The following is a 23,115-nucleotide window of genomic DNA, read 5'->3' on the forward strand; positions in this document are numbered from 1 at the left end:
ATGTAAGACTCGACCGAAGTGGTCATTTATTGTATCAAACGGTATGGATGGATGTAAGACTCTTTTATTCGGTATCTGTGTTCGGTGAGCATTGATCTCTGGGATCACTAAGCACGGCGATTCTTGACTCGTAAGTCGGGGTCCCCACACTAAGTCCCCGAGTGAGAGGGTCGCTCACCACTCGGAGTGTTTTTTGAACTTAAGTGAAGACTAGTTCGCAGCTAAGCCCCCAAGTGAGGGGGCCGCTCACCACTAGGAGTGTTTTTAACTTAGACGAAGACTTGTTCGCAGCTAAGTTTTCGAGTGTATAGGATGCTATTACCTCGGCAGGATTTTTAAATTAGGAGAAATCTTGTTCGCGGCTAAGTCCCCGAATGAGAAGGTCGCTCACCACTCGGAGTGATTTTTAAACTTAGGTGAAGACTGGTTCCCAGCTAAGCTCCCGAGTGAAAGGGTCACTCACCACTGGGAGATTTTTTAACTTAAGCGAAGACTGGTTCGCAGCTAAGCCTCCGAGTTGGAGGGTCGCTCACCATTCGGAGTGTTTTTTGAACTTAGGTGAATATTTCTTCGCAGCTAAGCCCCCTAGTGAGTGGGTCAATCACCACTCGAAGTGTTTCTGAAAGTTAGGCGAAGACTGGTTGCCAGCTAAGCCCCCGAGTGAGAGGGTTGCTCGCCACTCGGAGTGTTTTTTGAACATAGACGAAGATTGGTTCGCAGCTAAGTCCCCGAGTGGGGGTCTCTCACCACTAGGAGTGTTCTTTGAATATGAGATTGCGCGATAGAAATTGATCAAACACTTCAGGAGTCATAACTTTGATATACAATATTGTCTAGAGTACTCTTATTAAATCAAATAAATCAGTCTTCAGGTATAAAACTGTCGAAGTAAATCCGCGTTCCAGGCACGTGGTTTGTCGATATTCTTCTTGAGGTTGAAGAGGGGGTAGGCTCCATTGTTCAGCAATTTGGTGATGACAAAAGGACCTTCCCATGTGGAGCGAGCTTGTGAGGCCGCTGCTGATCCATGCGGAGCACAAGATCACCTTAATGGAACGACCAACTCCTGACGTGCCTTGCGTGGAAGCGACGAAGATCTTGCTGGTAAACAGTCGACCAAATCAGAGCCATTTCACGTTCTTCTTCCAGGAGATCTACACCGTCATGTCGTGCTTGTTCAGCCTTATCCTCTGAATAAAGATCTACACGGGAAGAATTGCGAGGGAGATCACCCAGCAAAATGGCCTTGGCTCCATATACCTTGAAGAAAGGAGTGCGCCCAGAGGACCGGTTAGGAGTCGTCCTCAATTCCCACATAACAGACAACAATTCAGTAACCCAAGCTCCAGCTACATGTTCAAGATCTCGCATGAGTCGAAGCTTTAACCCTTGAAGGATAAGGCCATTTTCTCGCTCAGCTTGGCTATTAGTATGGCGGTGTGCGACGGATGTGTAATCCACCAGAGTGCCGTGGGCGGAGCAAAAGTATCTAAACTCTTCCGAGTCAAAGTTTGAACCATTATCTGTGATGATATTGTCGGGAACTCCATACCGGAATGTTATCTCTTTCATGAATTTGATAGCAGTGTGCGAATTCAGCTTCTTTATGGGTTCAGCCTCAATCCACTTGGTGAACTTGTTGACTGCTACAAGCAGATGCGTGAATTCGCTCTGGCCCTTTCGGAGAGGACCGACCCTATCCAAACCCCATACAGCAAAGGGCCAGGCGAGTGGAATAGTCTTCAGGGAGGATGCGGGCTTATGTGACAAGTTTGCGTAAAACTGGCATCCGTCGCAGTGTTCAACAATTTCCTTAGCCATTTCGTTGGCGCGTGGCCAGAAGAAACCAGCTCGGTATGCTTTGGCAACAATCGTCCGAGAGGACGAATGATGACGACTTGACCCCGAGTGAATTTCCTCCAGAATCAGTAAACCTTCCTCAGGGCAGATGCACTGCTCATTTACGCCAGTTATGCTTTCTTTGTAAAGTTGTCCCTCCGTCGCAATAAAAGCCTTTGGACCCACGGACGATCTGACGAGCTTCAACCTCGTCTTCTGGGAGTTCTTGCCTCAGTATGTATGCAATATATGGCACCATCCAGTCAGGCGTAATCACCAGAATCTACATGACCAAATCTAGGAGCACCGGGACGTCAACCTCAGTCGTATTGGAGGCCATTATTTCTTGCGAGGGCTCTTTAGTGAGGGGATCTTCTTGCATCGAAGGAGAATGTAGGTGTTCCAGAAACACAATGCTAGGTACAGGCCCCTGAGTGGATCAAATCTTTGCTAAATCATCAGCTGCTTGATTCTTCACCTCGGGGAATATGGTGGAGTTCCAAACCTGCAAATTTCTTCTCAGGCTTTCTCACTGCATAGGAATATCCACTCATGGCAGGGTTCCTGACATCCCACTCCTTCATCACCTGATTAACCACCAAATCTGAATCACCATATACCATCAGGCATCGGACGCCGAGTGAGATGGCCATACGTAACCCGTAGACGAGTGCCTCGTATTCATCTTCATTATTGGAGGAATCAAAGTGAATATGGAGCACATAACTGAGCCTTTCACCCTTTGGAGATACCAATACCATGCCAGCACAAGACCCATTCAACATCTTAGAGCCATCAAAGAACATGGTCGAGTACGCCGAGCAGATTTGAGTTGGTTGTTGCTGTTCTATCCACTCGGCCATGAAGTCACCAAGCATTTGAGATTTGATTGCTTTCTTTGCTTCAAACTTAAATCAAAGTGTAGGAGCTTAATATCCGATTTGGCCACTTGACCAGTCGCGTCTTGATTGTTGAGGATCTTAGAAAATGGAGCATCTCTAGCGACTGAGACTGAGTGATGTTGAAAATAGTGTGCCACCTTCTTTCCTGATAGATATATACCATAGATGAGCTTCTAATAATGAGAGTACCTTTTCTTTGAAGGAGTCAACACTTTATAGATATAGTGAACTTGACGTTGGACTTTATAAGCCTTGCCCTCTCCTCGTTGCTTGACAGTGAGTACCATAGTGACGACTTTGTTAGTGGTTGCAACATATAGGAGCAGGGGTTCTTTGCTGTGTGGAGCAGCAAACACTGGCTTGGTGGAAAGCAGGTCTTTGAGCTCGACAAACGCTGCTTCTGCCTCAGGAGGCCACTCGAACATATCAGATTTCTTCACCGGTCGGTATAAAGGCAATGCCTTCTCTCCGAGGCAAGAAATAAACCTACTCAATGCCTCCGGGCAGCCCATGAGCTTATGGACATCATGCACACTCTCAGGGCATTTCATTCGGACGATGGAAGCGATCTTCTCGGGATTAATGTCGATATCCCGTTTACAAACGAGCGAACAGAGCCACTTTCCACAAGGAACTCCAAAAGTGCACTTGGTAGGATTTAACTTGTTATCATATTTCATCAAGTTGGCGAATGTTTCTGCCAAGTCAGTCAGCAGGTCGGAACCTTTGCGATACTTGACTACAATATCGTCCATATCAGCCTCGACATTGTGAATGATTTGCTCGAGCAGGCATTTCTGAACCATATGCGTGAAAGTAGCGCCAGCAGTTTTCAGACCAAAAGGCATGGTGATATAGCAGAAACACCCGAAAGGGGTGATGAAGGCTGTCTTTATGTCATGTGGATCTGATGGTAACCAGAGTATGCATCAAGAAAAGATAAATTCCCTCATCCCACGTTTGAGTCGATAATCTTATCGATGCGGGGGAGCAGAAAATGATCTTTTGGGTAGGCCCTATTGATATGTTTAAAGTCAATACACATGCGGAGCGACTTCTCTCTCTTGGGGACCATGAGGACGTTTGCGAGCCAATGGGAGTGGTAAACCTCGCGTATGAACATAGCCAGCAAGAGTCGAGCCACCTCCTCATCGATTGCCTTCCGCTTCTGTGCCTCCGACCGATGCAAGTGCTCTTTGACGGGCTTGGCCATCGAGTGAACTCTCAGTCAGTGCTCAGCCAGTTCCCTAGGTACACTCGGCATGTCAGAAGGCTTCCATGCAAAGATGTTCCAGTTCTCACAGAGGAACTAGATGAGCATGGTTTCCTATTTGTTGTCGAGTGTCATCGAGATGTTGGTCGGGGCAGCATTCGGATTTATCAGGTGAACGCTTACTTTCTTCACATCACCTGGCGACTGAAAAGCAGACTCAGAAGCAGGCTTCTTGGAATGCAGCAGATCGACAGGATCAGTATTCTTCCAACTCGACCACAACCATTTGATGGTCGACAATCTTAGAGCCTGGCTGAAGGCACTGCTAAGCCCTTTGTTGATTCCCCGTGACTATGATCACACCCTTGGGCCCCGTCGTATTTAGCTTGAGGTACACCTAACATGGACGGGACATGAAACGGACATAAGCCAGTCGACCAAGGATAGTGTGATATGCGCTCTGGAAGTCTACAACTTCAAACGTCAACTTTTCCTTGCGATAATTCTTGTGGTGCCGAACACCACATCTAACATAATCTAACCGTGTGACTTTCCCTTCTTCCCTGGGATGACTATGTGGACATGCATGTTGCTCTCACTGAGTCGGGACATCGGAATGCCCATTCCCTTGAGGGTATCTGCATACAAGATGTTCAATCCACTCGCTCCGTCCATGAGAACCTTGCGAAGACGAGTGCCTCCAACAGCAGGATCCACCATTAGAGCATGCCGACCGGGGTAGCAACATAAGCAGGGTGATCTCACTGGTCAAAGGTTATAGGAGTCTGAGACAACTTGAGGTACGTGGGGGTGGCAGGAACAACCATGTTAACCTCCCTGTTAATAACTTTCAGCATATATAGGATGTCCGTTCCTGACTGATTCTTTGATTTCTTGGGGGTAAATTGCCCTTTGGGTTTCCCCCTATTCTTTCCTTGCGCCGCGAGAGCGGCTGCCTCTGCCTGAGAAGAACCATCGTTTTTGTGCTTTTGCTTCCGACTAGATTTGCCACCGCCAGCATCATTGTCGATTGCCTTTTTCTTGCCGGTGTGGAGGTGGTCCTCCTCTTCGCCATTGGCATACCAAGTGGCAATCTCCATCATCTTGCTTAGGGACATATCTCATGTCCGGCCAAACTTCAGATAAAGCTCTCTGTACCTTACATCGGCCTTGAAGGCACAGACGGCTTGGTGCTCGGAAACATTTCCCACCGTGTGATAGAGGGTGGTCCAACTCTGAATGTAATCCCTCAAATTTTCATTCGGTTTCTGCACACAATGTTGTAGCTCAAACAAACCAGTGGGACATGTGCACGTGCCCTCTAAAGTTCTAATGAACACTCGGGCAAGGTCTTCCTAGCCGTAGATGCTAGAAGGAGCCAACTGATTAAGCCACACTCGGGCCGAACCATCCAACATCAAAGCCAAATGCTTCATGGCTACATTGTCATTTCCTCCACCGATATGCACTGCCACTCGGTAATCGTCTAGCCATGTTTCTGGCTTTGACTCACTAGTGAACTTGCTTATTCGAGACACCAACCTGAAGTTGGGGGGAATCTCAGCGGGTCGAATGGCTCTGCTGAATCACTCGGGCCCAGCGACAACGACAACTCTTCCACTCGGATGATCCCTATCATAACCATCCCTGTGAGCCCTGGCCCTGTCAATCCGCTTCTGTAAGAGGACATTCCTCGACCTAGGATTTCGCTCAACACCAAACGGGCGTCTATCATCATAGTGTCGGGGCAGATATCAACCACTCCGCGGGGGAGTAAGCACTCAATGACAGTCACCGCAGGAATAACAAGGAGCAAACTTATCTCGCCCCTAATCTTTGTACTGATTTTCACGGTAACCTCAGCACCTGTGAGACAGAGGTGACCCCGGGATGTGAGCCGACTGAACTATGTTTGCCTTGGGTGAATCACTATGTAACCTATTGCATGACTGAGAAACTGCTAAATCCTGCTGTTGTGCTACGCGAAGCAATGCTCGGGTCTGCTCCAAACCTTTGCGAGCCTCTGAACGTGGTGTTTGAATGGAATCTGCATTCCTAGCACTGGCTGCAACACTCAGAACTGGAGTACGGAATACGTGGACGTTGTTCTGAGATCCACCTGGAAATAACTATCGCTGACGTCAACTGAAACTAGTGAACGCTAATGGGTGCGCTCGTCGAGAATTTCCTCCTGTCGGCTGTGCTGCTCATTTGACGGTCCTCCAATCTCGTGCCTGCCGTGGCCATAACTAGGCAGGCTTTGCTGCGAACCCGCCATAAGAACTTCAGCTCCTCGATCATACCTCTCACACTCCGAAGGAATGTCAGACTGATCCGACGCCGAGTCAAACACGTCGTAAAGTGATCCGGCGGGCTCGATAGCCGCAATCTGTGGAGATGACGCTTGGCGAGCCATCACAAGTCTCACACAATTCTAGAGCCACGAGCGACCGGATGGCTTGCCACGACGAACATCGGGGAGAGAAAACGACACCGGATTCGTCGGCTGCTGAAGAAGAACGCCACAGAAGCTTGCACGGAAGTGTGTCGCCCCGTGGATCGGGAGTGCCTCAACATCCAGAGGAGGCTCCTGAAGCCATGTCGAGTCGTCGACGACGAAGGTGAGCGCACCGAGACAGATCTTGTGGCCCAGGAACAAACCACCGTCAGAAAACATAACGAAGAAGAAAATTGCAAAAGCGTCGAAAGTCGCTTAGATGCCTGCCCCACAGTGGGCGTCAACTAACGTGGGAACGAGCCTGATAGTAGAGGTTAGGGGTACGTAAGGAGAGGGCAGAGTTCGAGCTACGACGAGATTGTACACACGGATGAATGAGTTCAGCCCCCTCTCGTGGAGGTAACAAGCCTACGTCTCAGTGTTTGGGAGCTTCTGTCATGTGGAATGTGTGAGTTACAAGGGGTGCGAACCCTTGTGCCCGATGGGAGGGTGGCTTATATACAGTGCGTTGCCCCTCATGAATACTCGGCAACCAAGGGTTCGATGGTGGTAATAAAGATGAACGTAACTAATAACGAATGAAATAAATGTTTCTTATGGAGACCAGTCAAATGCGTGCCCATTGGCCTCCCTGGAGTGGCTTCTAATCTTATGCGGCGACTGACTTCTGGTTCTTTCGAGTGAAAGGCAACTATCGAATGGAGGGAAAAACTCTGAATGGATGTTCTGTCGAGTGACTCATGCGCCATCGTGATTTCAGTCGGAGTCTTCCTTGTAATCTTTAAGTTCTCCAATGTAGTGTCCTTGGGTAGGGCATGTAGGTCAGGACTAGGAGCCTACCCTAGGTACGTATCCCCATCACCGTTACCAAGTACCAACACTATCAACTCTTATCTTTGCATTTACTTTATTTGCCATTTCCCTCTCGTTTTCGTCACCATCACTTCACAAAAAATTGCCTTTTTATTCGCCCTCTTTTCCGTTTGCCTTTTTGCATGTTTTCTATGTTTGCTTGTGTTGCCATGTGCCTTCAATTTGCTTGCATATTAGCTTGCTAAAAATCTAATGATATGGATCCTCATCTACTTGCTAATGTTTTCAAAATACCAAATTATGATGAACCAATTGCTAATGAGTTGAGTTCACTTGATTATCTCTATGGAGTTTTGTTTCAAAATCATGAATCTGAAAATTTGGATGAAGTGTTGAAAGAAGAAATTTATAAAGTGATTCATGATAGCTCCTTGATTGAAAAGCATGATTGCAATGACGTTACTATAAATTCTATTAATGCCAATTATGTTAATGATATGCAAAACTACAAGGTTGGGGATGATTATTTTGTCATGTCCACTACTCATTGCAATGATCATGATTGGGGTATGCTTCTTATGATCGTGAAAATTTATTTAATCCTCATCATATATATGTTATTGATAATAAGGTTTGCAATAGTATCAAAAGTGGGTTTGGAGGAGTGTGAACTTTAGGTAAATAGAATACCACATGTTTGGACAGTGTTCAGTCTTATGAATTTTTTGATAAAAGTGGGTTTGGAGTGGTCATGACTCACTACAAGAAATAAGCTCATTTATGACAAAAAATCATGACCGCGGTTGAATAGGTCATAGATCTATGACTAAAATTAACAAAAAGGTCATGAGGTGTCTAAGAGGGTCCAAACCCTAGGAAATTTTGACCATCTTTATCAAGACGGATATAATCCCGTTGCGCAAAATGGTCACTAGCATGTGTGGATCTCTTTATGCCCGTGTTATAGGTTCTTCATGACAAATTTAAGAAGGTCATAGGCTTAAACAGAGGTGACTGGGCACACAAGTGGAAAATTTCGCCTATGTGTGTGGTAATATTTCTAGTTTGTTCAGCAACTATATTTTATATTTCTTTATAATTAATGAAAAATTATGAGGATATGACACTACCCATAGATCCTCCCTCCACCAAATTTTACCTCATTTTAATGTATCCAATTTCCGTCAATATTTTACCCAATTTTCAGATCTGTGGAGAGCGTTGTGAAGGAAGTATCGTTTTTATTTATCCTAATGGTATGAAATTTTTACAGTGCTTTCATATACCTAACTTATCATCCTCGACAAAATTGCAGATCAATCCAGTAACTTATGGGAGCCGAGCTTCAATCCTTATTTTTTGTGTAGATTGCCATGTTGCCCTCAAGCTTTTTGGGCACTCTTCCATATACAAATCATTGCCACATGACAATATTCAGCTCTAGTACCTAGTAAATCTTCCTCAATGAATTTCCAAAGTTTCTATCCACATAGAAGCTCTGTTAAGGAAGTACTATCTAGGGTTATCTAAATGATCTTACATTTTTTCAAATCTTTCATATGCCCAATCAATCACTCTCCATAAAATTTGAGCTTTATCCAGCAATCCATGTGAGATAATCATACAATCTTTTACTTTGGTTATATTTTTAGTTTCTAAAGCAACTATATTTTATATTTCTTAATTATTTCTGAAATTTTACTAGGGAATGTTTCTACCTATATAAATCCCCTCCACCAAACTTGAGCTCATTCCATTTAGCCAATTTCTCTCAATAAAATTTTTCAAGTTTCTGTCCAGAGGAGAGCTTTGTGAAGTAAGTACCACTTTTGCATTTTCAAATGGTATCCAATTTATATAGAGATTTCCTCTGCCCAAATGACTATCCTGCACCAAATTTCAGCTTACTCAACCAATTCATTTGAGCCCAGATTCAAGATCCATATTTTTATCCAATGTGGTACTTTCCAAAGCAAGTGCCACCTAGGTTCCTCCATCTGAGCAGAAACTTTGCCAAGACAGACTACTTAGTATAGGATCATACTCACCGAAAAATCAGGCCCATTGGCCACGATCATTTCCCCCCACCACTAATCAAACACTTGCCTGCTAATTCACGTTTGAGCTTAGTTCAGTCTCCTCCCGATATTCTTCTGTTCCATTATTCTTCCTAACAGCTATTGGGTGAGTGACCAATCCAACAGACATGCCCAGGCCACCTAGAATGCATGGAAACGCCACGGTCACGCGGTGACCACGCGGCTGGCATGCCAATTTACACGCTCCGTAGTTGGGGCCCTCGACCACCATCCAAACCATGACGTCTCTCCACGACACCATGTATCTACGATTAAATAGATACTTGTTTATTTAAAATAATTTTTGGAAAAAATAAAGAGCAAACTATGTGACAACTGTAGTTCAAATTTGACACGCTTCCAACTCAATCGGCAGAAATTTGACTTTTTTATGAGAGGTGGATTAAATATTTTTACACCCAACCATTTGGTCAATTGTATATTAAATTTGTTCTAGTATTTTAGAAAAAAAATTTGGTCCTATTTTTCAACAAATATATGGTAGGTCTTTCACAAAAAAACTCATTTTGGCCAATCGAAAAATGGAAATGAAGTTTTCATACAAAGAGAATGAAAACTTTCTTAGGAAACATTGTTTTCCATTGCAATATTCATTCTTGTGCAAAATATGATATAAATTTAGTAAACTATGCGATGAATGTGGCCATAACAGTGGTCATACGTGATAGCTCATTTCTGAAAACACTTTTCTAAGACATTTTTCGTAGTCCAATATTGTTATTTTTCCTAGATACTAGGTCACATATAATGACACAATGCGAAGGTTTTAAACTATTTTGATGTTTTTAGAATTTCTTATGTCGGTTTCCAAATGCGGCCAAGTTTGCCGGTATGACCCTTCTTATCTAGGGGTGGAATACTGTGAAAATTTTGTTGTTTCTATGATGAAATAGATACTTTTGTACCTTTAAATGATTTTTGGAAAAAATAGAGTGCAAACTATGAGGCACCTGTAGTTCAAATTTGACACGCTTCTAAGTGAATGGGCGGAAATTTGTCTCTTTCACGAGAGGTGGATCAAAAAAAATTACACCCAACTATTTGGTCAATTGTATATTAAATATGTCCTAGTATTTTAGAAAAATTATTTGGTCGTATTTTTCAACAAATGTATAATTGGTCCTTCAAAAAAAAACTCATTTTGGCCACTCTAAAAATGGAAAATGAAATTTTCGTCCAAAGAAAATGAAAACTTTCTTGGGCAACATTCTTTTCCATTTCAAGATGCACCCTTGTGCAAAATATGATATCATTTTAACAAACTATGCCATGAATGTTGTCATAAGAGTGATCATGTGCATTGAAAGCCATGGATCTTCATACATGATATCTCATTTGTGAGAACACTTTTCTAATACATTTGTCGTAGTCCAGTTTTTCCCTAGATGCTAGGTAACATATAATGACACAATGCGAAGTTTTCAATTTTTTGATTTGTTTCGAATTTCTTATGCCGGTTTCAAATGCGGCCAAGTTTGTCGGTATGACCTTCTGATCTAGGGGTGGAATATTATGAAAATTTTGTTGTTTCCATGATGAAATATATACTTGTATACCTAAAAATTATTTTTGGAAAAAATAAAGAGCAAACTATGAGGAAGCTGTAGTTCAAATTTGACACGCTTCCAACTAAATCGGCGGAAATTTGACTTTTTCACGAGAGGTGGATCAAATATTTTTACATAAATCAGTGGAAATTTGTCTATTTGACGAGATATTTGTGTACCAAAAATGAAGGGGATTGTACATGAATTTTTGTTTTCACATAAATGAGTGTTTTTCTTGTCATAAACGAGTGTACCTCAAATATAACAAAATAAAGGTGTTTGTACATGAAAAATCTTAATGCAAAGCAAATGTCGGGACCCCGATCCTAGGTCATTAGAACCCAGACTGTAACACATCACATCACTTTGCGGCCTCACGCACGGTACACTGCACGGCCGCCACCTTACATTGGCCGGGACCGTTTGCGTCTTTTGGCTCATGTATATGAATGTGTCGCTAGCGTTCAAACGACAAGAACCCGGGTCGACATGACTAGTTATAAACCCAAGCCGTACATACGTACAGGGACAGGCATACATAACCCAGCAAAGCAGGTGTCGGTCATCAGCGTGTGTAGATGAGTCGTAGCAAGCTACAAGGACTCCATTACACCGCGTGACATTTCCCCGAGGGGACAGACACAACAGCAAAGAAGGATACATGCCGGTCAACCAATGTGTTCCGAGCAGTAGCAAGGTACCAAGGCCCGATGGATACACAAAGAGGCATTTCCCTGTAAAGAGTACTACTGAAGTCAAACAACTAGGTGTCGAATCCCACACATATAATGCATTTCAAACATACACACATTATGCAAGATATGTGTAGATACAACCTGACATCACAACATAACTCTATGACTCAAGCATTTATTAAAGACTCATAAGAGTGAACATAGTATGATATTACAACAGGGGTCTCGTGACCCGACACTCAAGTCATACAAACAACAAGCGGAAGCAAATCATGTCTGGGTACAGATATCTACTAAAAGTGGCTGGAAGAGCCTGAAAAGCTATTACGACCCTACCAAAGGAGCCAGACCTCTGTCTGGGATTCCCAAGCTATTCCGGTAAACATCGAACACGTCGCGTAGAACCTTTTAATGAGTCTAAGTCTTCTCTACAAAAACATAAATAAAGCAACCGTGAGTACAAAGGTATTCAGCAAGTCTTACATCAGAACTATCTACATATGCACCATGTTTCAATGAAAGGATTGTGGGGTTTGATTGTAGCAAGCGAGCTTTGACTCTTGGCTAAGCTGTACTACGACTACAAGTTCTTTCTTTGAGGTGGGATAGCGCACACAAGTCCACCTATTCACCAATTCAATACACCACTATGGACCCATTCTCGTCTCCCTACGAGAAGGCCTTCCATAACACTCACACTTATCTTGCATGTTTTAGAGTATCCATTTAAATTGTCTATGTACCACGTAATGTTTCCAAGTAGTGCATATCCGAGGATGCAGCTATTCGAATAGATTGATTCACCCTGTAGGGGTATACTTCTTCACACATGCTCCCACCACTTAGCACCATATGCACGTCATGCATCTCGGAAACCTTCAAGCGGAAGCACTGGCGTGGGTGTCGGCCATGACCGTTAACCACACAAGACCCTACTCCAGGTTTATCGCCTATTTGAGACTGAACCCGCAAGGAAGTCCGGCCGAGGTTTCCTCTACGGACCCAAACGATGTGCGCAGGGTTCCCAAGCCCACCATCCGGGTGCCACTTGGTACACCGTGCCACTGTGTATCTACCATAGTGAAGCCTACCCCGTCGGGCAGAGCTAAACACAGCCGCCAACACTTTTCCTACGAACACTAGAAACTAATTGCAACTCCTGGACATAGATCTAGACGATTAATAAGACGAGAGGGTCAATTAAGTATCCCAATGTGTGGTAGTATCTTGTCTTGGATAACACACACAGAACTCGGTTCTTAAGGACGGTCCCAATGAGACAACCCACCATGTACTCCTACATGGCCTCTCATCGCTACCTTTACCAAATCGAATTCACACTTTTACTCTCACACTGTAGGACATGAACACAACCATTCCGATACATCATTCAGATGGATCAGACCCGACACGACTCTAAGCATAGCAGGCATTGTAAACAAGCATGGATGAGTAAGCACAACAAGGCTCAAGCAGTTGCTACTCATGCGAAGTGGTTTCAACTATTTATTGTGACAAAATCAGATCATGCAGAGGAATGGGTTCGACTACCGATAACATGTACAGTTGAATCGTGTTTGTCCTAATGCAGTAAAAGAGAGCAGGAGCGAGAGAGTGGGTTTATATCAATATGCTCAAGGGGGTTTGCTTGCCTGACACGTCTGAAGATAGCAATGAGTCTTCATCAATGTCAACATCACATCGTCGGAAACATCGTTTATCGAGAGGGAACAACACCGGCAAACAAGAAAGAACAACAATTACTTCACGGAAATGCGACACTATGATGCATGCTCAAGACATGAAATGAAAGGTGGCAGGGCTAATGTGGCTATCAAGACATGAAATGAAAGGTGATTCAAACATCACTTCAAGCCGGGTATCTTTCCAAGTACCCTTATAATTGATTCTTCGTGGTGCTCATAACAAATTGTTCCAACATGCATGGAGTTAGTATTTTAAGGTACTGATTTGCATTGACCAATGTTTGGTCATAACAATTGAAGTGGAATTGAAATAAGTATCAATTTCCATATCCAAACTAAATATGAAATTTATCCTATTCACCATTTTGCCTATTTGGCGATGTTAACTTTTTCAAACATGCATGAGAATGCCAAAATCAGATTCTTTGGATTTTTCTGATCCTTTTTCATATATAAATTGTTTCCATCCGAGTTATATTTTAATGTCTATGATTTATACAAGTTTTGCTATTATTCTGGAATTAATTAAAATCAGAAAAAGCTATTACTGCGTCAGGCTGATGTCATCCCTGCGTAAGCAGGTCAACCAGCCGGTCCAGGTCAAACCCTGACCAGTGGGGCCCACTGATCAGTGACCGAGGGGCTAACCCCGCGCTGACCAGCCCCTAATTGGGGTTTGACCAGGCATGGGGCCCTCTGGCAGTGGCTCTAAGGCCTGATTAGAGGCGGATTAAGGTGGCCACGTCGGCCCCCACCGGAGGGTGGTCGCTAGCGACCATTGCCGCGGCGGAGAGCTCGCCGGAGACGACCTAAACGGTGCTACGAGGCACCAAATTGGGCGCGGTTTGCGGCTACACGAAGCTGGCGAAGCGGCCGATCTGGCAGGGGCATCAGGAGAGGCTAGGGTGGTCGGGAGAGGCGCCAGCGATGAGCCGAAGCGGCGGCCGAAGCCCGGCCTTGTGCGGGTGATGGCTATAGGGCACGGGAAGGCGGCTGACGGTCTCAACATCATCTACGGAGCTCCAGGAACCCATTCCTGATCTCGGACACTTGGGTGGAAGACCACAACGACGACGGCGACATGGCCGGCATTGAGGAGTTCTCGGTTCCGGTGGCCTTGCTATCTAGGGGCACGGGGAAACGCGAGGAGAGGGGGGAAACGGTGCAGCAGCTCACCGTGAGTCCTATGGCATCGACGATGAGCTCGGGGACGCTTTGGTTGGCGCGAATCGACGAGGAAGGTCCGGCGGCTGGAGGTGAAGGGGACGACGGCGATGGCGATGCTCCGTGGCTCCCGGGCCTGATTCCAGTGGCGAGAAGGAGCAAGGCAACGAGGGGCTCCTTCTGGTGTTCTCGAGAAGGCGAGGGGAAGCCTGAGGTTGCGGCTGCGACTGACGGCGGCGACGGCCTCGCTGGAATCCATGGGGGTGGGAGAAGCAGAGAGATAGGGGAGAGACTGGAGAGGGGGATGAGCTCGAGGGGTCTAGGTGGTGGCCGGAGACGGATATGGATGCATGGGTAGCCGCCAGCGCGAAGCAGGAGCTGGCTCGCCCGATGCCGTGCCTCGTCTCGCCTCTGCCTTCTGGCAGAGGTAGACGATGACTGGCCGAGGCCAGTGGTCTAGGCCATCTCCTTCCCCGGCCAAGTAAGTTCTTTCTTCTTCTTTTTTTTGGTTTCTTTCTGTTTGAAATTTCTAACAGTTATTTTATTTTGTTTTGGCTTCAAACTTAAGTCAAAAATATTGAAATTGTTTTTAGGGTTTCGTTTGGATTGTTTCTTGGCTCCACAAAAAGATTCATCATTTTTTAAAATACTAAAAATATTTATAGCCATTTAGTTATCAATTTCAGAGGCATTATGATTAATTGAATATGACAAATGAGTTGTTAAAAAGTTTATCACCTCTGGTATGTTGTTTCCAACATTTACCAAAAAGGGTGAACATTTTTGAAGACCAAATGAGTTCATTAAAAATAATCTTTTTGAACCTATTTGGATTTTATTTGGTGCCAGGTTTTGGTCATCCCCATTTATAGATCATTCCCATTGAATTAAATTGATTTGAATGCATGCATGAGTGCTCACTGATGCAACTAACTACAAATTATAATCTAGGGCTGTGACAGCAAATACACAAAATAAGCTTATGTTTTGGTTATAAAGTATATATTTTGTAGCTATTTGTTAAACTAGTAAAATTTATTACGTGACAATGATTAATCTGTTTTATTGGGTTGCCAAATATAAGAGATGAATTTATTTTTATTTTTATTTTGGGCCATGAATTTATTGTCATTTATTGGGTTACCAAATATGGCATACACGTCCATGTTTTTTAGATTTCCTTAGTTCATTGGGTTACTTTGGACGAAGGGATGGTTGGGAGAAAATTGAGTAAAATATGAAACCTTAGGTTCTTTTTAAATACAATGGTGAGGAGATACAATAGAGACATTCTTTAAATTTCAAAACCTTTTAAATTTTTATCGACAATAGGCAAAACCATCGATTTTGATAGTCTTCATACCCTGCTAGTTCTGCATGCATATATTTATTTATTTAGAAGATTTATATTGTTTTTTGTTAGAAAAACAAAATTTGGATCAGCCTCGGCCGACGATGATGTGTCGGATCCATCGAACCCACTACGGTTCCTAGCCAAAGCCACACATACATAAACTCTCCCAAAGTCGTCTCCCTCTTCTTCCTCTACCCCAACCGCCACCATCTTCCCTCCGAGCGCCCCACCCTCTTCTCCCTTCCGCTGTGACCCTCCAGCACCCAGACTCTCTCTCTCTCCCAGTTCTTCCTCCGATGCCCTCCCCGCTCCTGCAGCTTCTCCAACGGCCGTGTCGATGAATCAACGGCATCACGGGACCCTAGTCCAACAACCCCTCATATCAAATCTCGGTTTCCTCGCCTGGATCTCGATTTACCTGTCGGCTCGGTGTGCAACTGAACATTAATTTTGTAATGGCCTTGAAGATCCACCGCAAGCTCCACATCGGCCTCCCTCTCTCTATTTTGCCTCTATTTTTTCTCTGTTGTTTTAGTGTTTGTATGTGTCGACGTGCAGGTAACAACATGAGGAGGTGCTGACCTAGAGCCACTAAAGAAGGAGACCATCATGAGGGATTACATCTTCATCCTTGTTACGCGCCTCCATCGAGGACTCCTCTGACCCGTGTCCCGTGCATGTGGCTGTGCGCTGGGGGCTGACTTCATGGTCTACGGATCGGCCTACGGGTGTGGTGATGTTACCGGTTCTTGAAGTTGGTGGCTCTATTGGTCTCCCGGGGCGGTTGTGGCAGCGTCTTCTTCGACTTAGGTGCACTAGCTCCGTTTGTGTGATGTTAGGTAATTGGATGCTCTCGCTTTTTAACGTGTTTTATGATGTTTAACGACTCATGTGTGTGCTATCGTTGTGCTCAGTTTCTTGTTAAGTATATGTTGGTCCTAATATCCCCATGGTTGCAATGCTTCTCCTAACTATGGCTATTTTTTAGTGCTCTTATTTATACATGACTTATGATGATGCTATGGCTTGGTTTGCGTAGGCTATTATTTACGATTTAGGCACTGTACTATGAACAAACTTGCTACTGGTCTTTGGCATGGTATCTATTGTTAGCTGCAAGTGCTTAACTATAATTTCTAGAATTGATCATGAGCTAAAATTACTATCATTGATTTGACTTGCGCTCTTCAACTTCTTAATTGGATTGTTGTGTGTTTGTGCATTACGCAAATTTACATGTTATTATCTGTATGTTGCCTGATCGGTCGCTCATAGTCAAATTCTTGTAGGCGCTCGGTGGCAGCGTCTTTCCATCATCACATGCCCCTTGGCAACTCATTTTATTTTTGTACCAAGTACATCTACTTCAACTACTCCAGCCTCTATGTTGCAGGTATTTACGCCTCTGACCACAAACCCTAGATTTAGCTTGCTTTGTATAATATGTTGTGACTTTGCACTATGCTCTCATTTATTTATGTAGAATAGAGATTTCAAATGTGTCGTTATGCTGGAGTCTCAGTCTAGTGGGGCCTGCAACAGTGGGGAGCTTCAAATTATCTCTGCCTGATCTGAATTGTGAACATCCGATGAATTTGTTGCTGCAAATAAATGATAATTTTGTTGCTGCAAACAAATGTAAAGCAATGGTTTTGGTTGTTGCTTGCTATTCCTTATCATGTACGCGTGTCTTAGTTACCCTCGTTTTTTCAGAACACAACACTTGTTAAACTAACTGCACATGGCTTCATTTTCATGAGAATATACTTACAGAGTATAGCGATATTTATTGCATCAGTATGTGAATCGAATCGTATTGACCAACATTTAACCACATCAAATGACATTTCTTTATTTGATAATAGGCATGGAAACCACAAGCTCCTGGTCTGTATGTTCTTCTCATTTGTGATCCTTCTTAATGTGAGGATGTTCCTCAATCTAGAATTGGCTACTAAGAAGAAGTGGAAAAGTGGAAGACAGACGATTCTATGGTTTCTCAATTTGTTGTTACATGTGAATAATTTAATTTTGTGGTCTTTAATGTGTTCCATTGAAACCATAGAGGTTGTATTGCTCGTAGAATAATAACACTTGTTGGATTTATAGTGGAGTTGAAGGCCGAACTATTTTATGTGATGCATGTTTGTAAAGTATCTGTCATGACGCCTATTGATGAAATGGACGAAACTATTTATCATAATGTTTTTTCGTTGCAATTATCTACGATGCCTTGTGTACCATAAGTGTGCAAAAATAAGTCCTCGTCCTAGATAAAAAATAGTAATGGGCTAAAATATCAAATATTGGTTTATGAACGTAGCACAAAATTTGTCAGGCCTCCCCCATTTAGGTGCCTGATTTGGACAGGGCTAGTAAAATTGTGAGCTTACTTTTCAGTCACTGGTGATCCGCCATGTCAACACGATTTATGAACGTAGCACAAAATTTGTCAGGCCTCCCCCATTTAGGTGCCTGATTTGGACAGGGCTAGTAAAATTGTGAGCTTACTTTTCAGTCACTGGTGATCCGCCATGTCAACACCTTAGCCACGTGGTTGATGCCATGTCACCTTTTATGTGGTTCAGGTACACATGGAATGACCAAAAATTTTGGTCAAAGATTTTATGACCTATTTATTTTGGTCAAAGAATACTTGACCAAAACACTAAGAAGGTCATGTTTGTTCGTTCTTTACGGCCAACTCTTGACCCTCTGAATTTTGTCAAAAGGGTCAAAATTTGATACCAATGAAGAATCTTTGACCAAAATGGAGGGTCATTCATAAGTGTTTTTCTTGTAGTGACTTTAGTTAATGTTAATCCCACTACCTTGGAAGATTTTAAGACTTTTATTCATGTGGATCTTAAAAATAATGTTGTATGTGATAGTTATATTGTTGAATTTAGTCCTAATGCTACAAAAAATTACTATTAGAGAGGAACATATGCTTTTACATATTGCAATAATATCAAGTTTCTTCTCTATGTTTTGGAAATTTTGAAGTTATACTTATTTTGCCTTCCTATGCTAATTGATTCTTGTTCCCATAATTTATTTTCTCACAAAATCCCTATGCATAGGAAGTGGGTTAGACTTAAATATGTTTTCTATGTGATTCATGATGCTCTCTTTATGTTTTAGTTCTTTACCTTTATGCGAGGATCATTGAAATCATCATGCCTAGCTAGGGGCATAAAACGATAGCGCTTGTTGGGAGGCAACCCGATGAATAAAATTTATTTTTATCCTTTCCTTCTTGTTCTTGAGTGTTTACACAATTATTCTTCTGTTTTTATTGTGTTTTTATGTTTTATTTAGTGTTTGTGCCAAGTAAGACCTTTAGGATGATTCATAAGATGAATGGAAACAATGCCGAGTCTGAAACAAAAATTTGTCTCCAGTGCACGAATTAACATTTTCTACTAGAGAAAAATAATGATCTTAAATATTAACACAGTAGTGTGATACAAAGTATTTATGTTGCCCTAATTGTTAAAAAAATTTATATTAACAGAAGTATTGTTATGGTACATATTACTACAGACTTTTCTATTTATGAGAGATTTTGTTTTCATCTCATTGTGTGCTTGTTTTGATGAATCTATGACTTGTATCGGGGGGTGCAAGCCATGGGAAACTTAGAATACAGTACCTATAATGCAATTTTAAAATTTGAATGGGTTTTCAACAGTACTTATAGTAGTAATTTACTTGGTTATACTAACGGATCTCATCTAGGTTTTGTTGATTTTTTGTGATTGAAGTTTTCACGTTTTGGGTGTGATGTCGATGGAGAAGGAATGAAGAGATGAAAAATCCAAAGCTTGGGGATTCCCAAGGCACCCCAAGGTAATACCTAAGGAGACTCAAGCGTCTGAGCTTGGGGATGCCCCGGAAGGCATCCCCTCTTTCTTCTAAGGACTATCCGTAACACACTTGAGGCTATATTTTTATTTGTCACATGTTATGTGTTTTGCTAGGAGCGTCTTGTACGATATGAGTCTTTTATTATTATTTTTTCACAATCATCCCCTCTGAACACACTTGCTCGAGATGGCCTCAGGTCATCATAATTTGTTAGAATTTCTTTTTGTGCTTCACTTAAGTTTGTTAAGCTAGGTGGTTGCTCTAGTGATTCACTTGTATCTTTTTGAGCAGGATGGAGCGAATGTTCTGAAGAAACTTGTTCTCATGCTTCACTTATATATTTTTGAGAATGCTATATGTTTCAAGAAACTTGTTCTCTTGCTTCACTTAAATCTTTTTCAGCATGTTAGAAAATTTTGAAGATATTCACTCTCTCGCTTCACATATATCTTTTTGAGAGTGTGAAAATAGTCTTGGTAATTGGTACAAGATATGATGGTCGGTCCCTTTGTGATGAATATTCAAGTAGAATAATGAAAAGTAGCATTAAAAAATTGTGGGACATGAAAAACTTGATTCTTTGTAATAGTTTTGAGACATGTAAATGATGATATGTGAGTTCTGTTAGTGAACCAATTATGCTCTAGTATGAATATTGATGTTAAGGTTTATGATTCCCCATGCAATCACAAAAATTCAATAGTTAGGCAATGTAGTTATATCCTACTTACGATGTATTGTTCGATGTTGGTTATGTTTTATGTATGCACGTGCATCATTGTGATTTTCTAGTTGGGCGCTTCTCAATCTTTTTGCTAGCCTTCATTTTTACTCTGCCGGAATACTGCTTGTGCATCCATTATCCTTAAACCTTGTTTTTCCACGTGTCCAACATACCTACCTATATGCTGTATTTGAGTGTCGTTCCAAGTAAATTTCATCTGCCATCTCTAAAAAAATCTCAAAATTATTTTCTCTTTTGTATGCTTGTATCGCTCATGAAGCGGTGAGGGGTGGCCAATATTTTTTGTGTTGGATATGTCATTCTCACAATGAGTGTTTATTCACTTATCATTGCACGAGAGTGTGGCGGTAAAAGGGATGCTAGTCCCAAAAATAAATAGAATGTGATGGTATGGAAGGCATCCGTCAATTCGGTTAGCCATGGATTGTGAAAAGTAATGGTGGAAACAAAAAATATTCTCTTGGACGTGACACTAGAAAGACCAAAGTCTTGATGACACTGAAAAGATGATGAGGGAATACAGATACAAAAAATATTTACTTTCTGTTTGGGAACCGCCTATGATGTATCCAATGTGAGAAGTGTTGGGAACCTTAAGTCGTTCCCGTTGATGAGAAAAGCATGCCATAAAAAATATTTTTTCATCTCTTTAAAAACTTGAGCTCTCACACCTATGTAAATCAATGCTTCCCTTTGTGAAGGGCCTTTCTATTTAATTTTTATGTTGAGTCTCATCCTTATCTTTAAAAGCATCAACTAGGGGGTTATGTGGTCATGTGTCTGCATGGAGTATGATTGATATTCAAGTGTGCATCATGAATGGATCAATAATTGAGTATAATGGGCTAGGGATAATTTACTTTAGCATTGTTATTTTGAAAGGCATGGTTGCGTATTATCATCACTTGAGTACCTATGTCTTCATGTCAAATATACACTATTGCTTTGAATCATATAAGTCCTCATGTGTATACTATGAAAATAACTTGAAATATGTTGGGTAGCATTCCACAATCAAAAATATGCTTTATCACTTTCCTACTCGAGGACGAGCACGAGTTTAGTTTGGGGATGCTTGATACGTCTCCAACGTATCTATTATTTTTGCTTGTTCCATGCTATGATATTATTACTCTTAGATGTTTTTATTATCATTTTATACCCTTAATATCATTTTGGGGACTAACTTAACAACTTAGTGCCATGTGCCAGTTCCTATTTTCTGCCCTATTTTTGTTTCGCAGGAAATCATTATCAGATAAGATCAAATCGTCCCGAAACTTTTTGAGTATTCTTTATTGAAGATAAGGAACTTGGAGGCCAAGAAAGATCTTTCCGGAGGGCCCCACACAACACCAGAGCGTGCCCAGGGGGGCGCCCTGATGTTGTGTGGGCCCCTCCACGCTCAATTTGCCCTACCTTCTCTACTATAAATTCAGCCATAGTCCAAAACCATCAAGGGACTCCATGGAATACTTTTGCCGCCGCCACAAGCCTCTCTTCTCGCAAGATCCCATCTGGAGGCCTTCTCCGATACTCCACCAGAGGGGGAACTCATCATGGAGGGGCTCTACGTGAACCTTGCCGCCTCTCCGATGATGCATGAGTAGTTCACCAAGGACCTACGGGTTCGTATGTAGTAGCTAGATAGCTCTCTCTCTATCTATTTGTCTCTCAATACGATGGTATCCATGATCTTCATGGATATCCATTTGATGTAATGACTTTGAGCGGTATGTTTGTTGGGATCCGATGAATTGTGAGTTTCTAATCAGATCTATCCTTGGTTTACTTATGTTCTTTGCTGATCTCTTTTATGCATGATTTAGTATAGCCTTGTATTTGTTCTCCAAAGTGTTGGTTTGGTTTGGCCAACCAGATTAGATCTTCTTGCAATGGGAGGAGGTGCTCGGTATTGGCTTCGATCTTGTAGTGTTCAGTCCTAGTGATAGAAGGGTAGTTGATACACATGTGTTGTTTCCATTAAGGATAACAAGTTGGGATGAATTATTATATGCTTTTGTCTTGAGTATATCATTTCATCGTTCTTAATGCATTACTTCGTTCTTATAAACTTAATACACTAGACGCATGTCTTATAGCGGTCGACGTGTGATGTAATAGTAGTAGATGCAGGAAGGAGTCAGTCTACTTGAGTTGGATGTGATGCCTATATCATGATCATTGCCTTGGATAAAATCATAATTATTTGATTTTCTATCAATTGCCCAACACTAGTTTGTTTACACACCGTATGCTATTTTCTTGAGAGAGATGCCACTAGTAAATCCTACGGCCCCCGGGCCTATTTTTATTATATGATGAATCTCGTTTAATTATACTAAAATACCAAAAATACTTGCTGCCCTTTTTTATATTTTATTTATTTATCTATATATCAATCTATCATACATCAGTTAATCTCGTTCTTGACCGCCGAGAGACTAACAACTTTTCGTTTACGTTGGGTGCGAAGGTTTGCGTTGTTTGTGGAGGTGACGGTGTTGCTTGGTTCTCCTACTAGATTGATAACCTTGGTTTACTAACTGATGGAAATACTTACTCTACTGTGCTCCATCATCCTATCCTCTTCAGGGATAAAAATCCAACACAGTTTACAAGTAGCACTCCATAAGCCAAAACACAAGCACGAAGCATTTCTTCGAGTATCTTGTTTACTCATTATGTTTGTCCGGCTGTCTGAGAGTGA

The sequence above is a fragment of the Hordeum vulgare genome, chromosome 4H (genome assembly GCF_904849725.1).
Source record: "Hordeum vulgare subsp. vulgare chromosome 4H, MorexV3_pseudomolecules_assembly, whole genome shotgun sequence".
Classification (NCBI taxonomy): Eukaryota; Viridiplantae; Streptophyta; class Magnoliopsida; order Poales; family Poaceae; genus Hordeum; species Hordeum vulgare.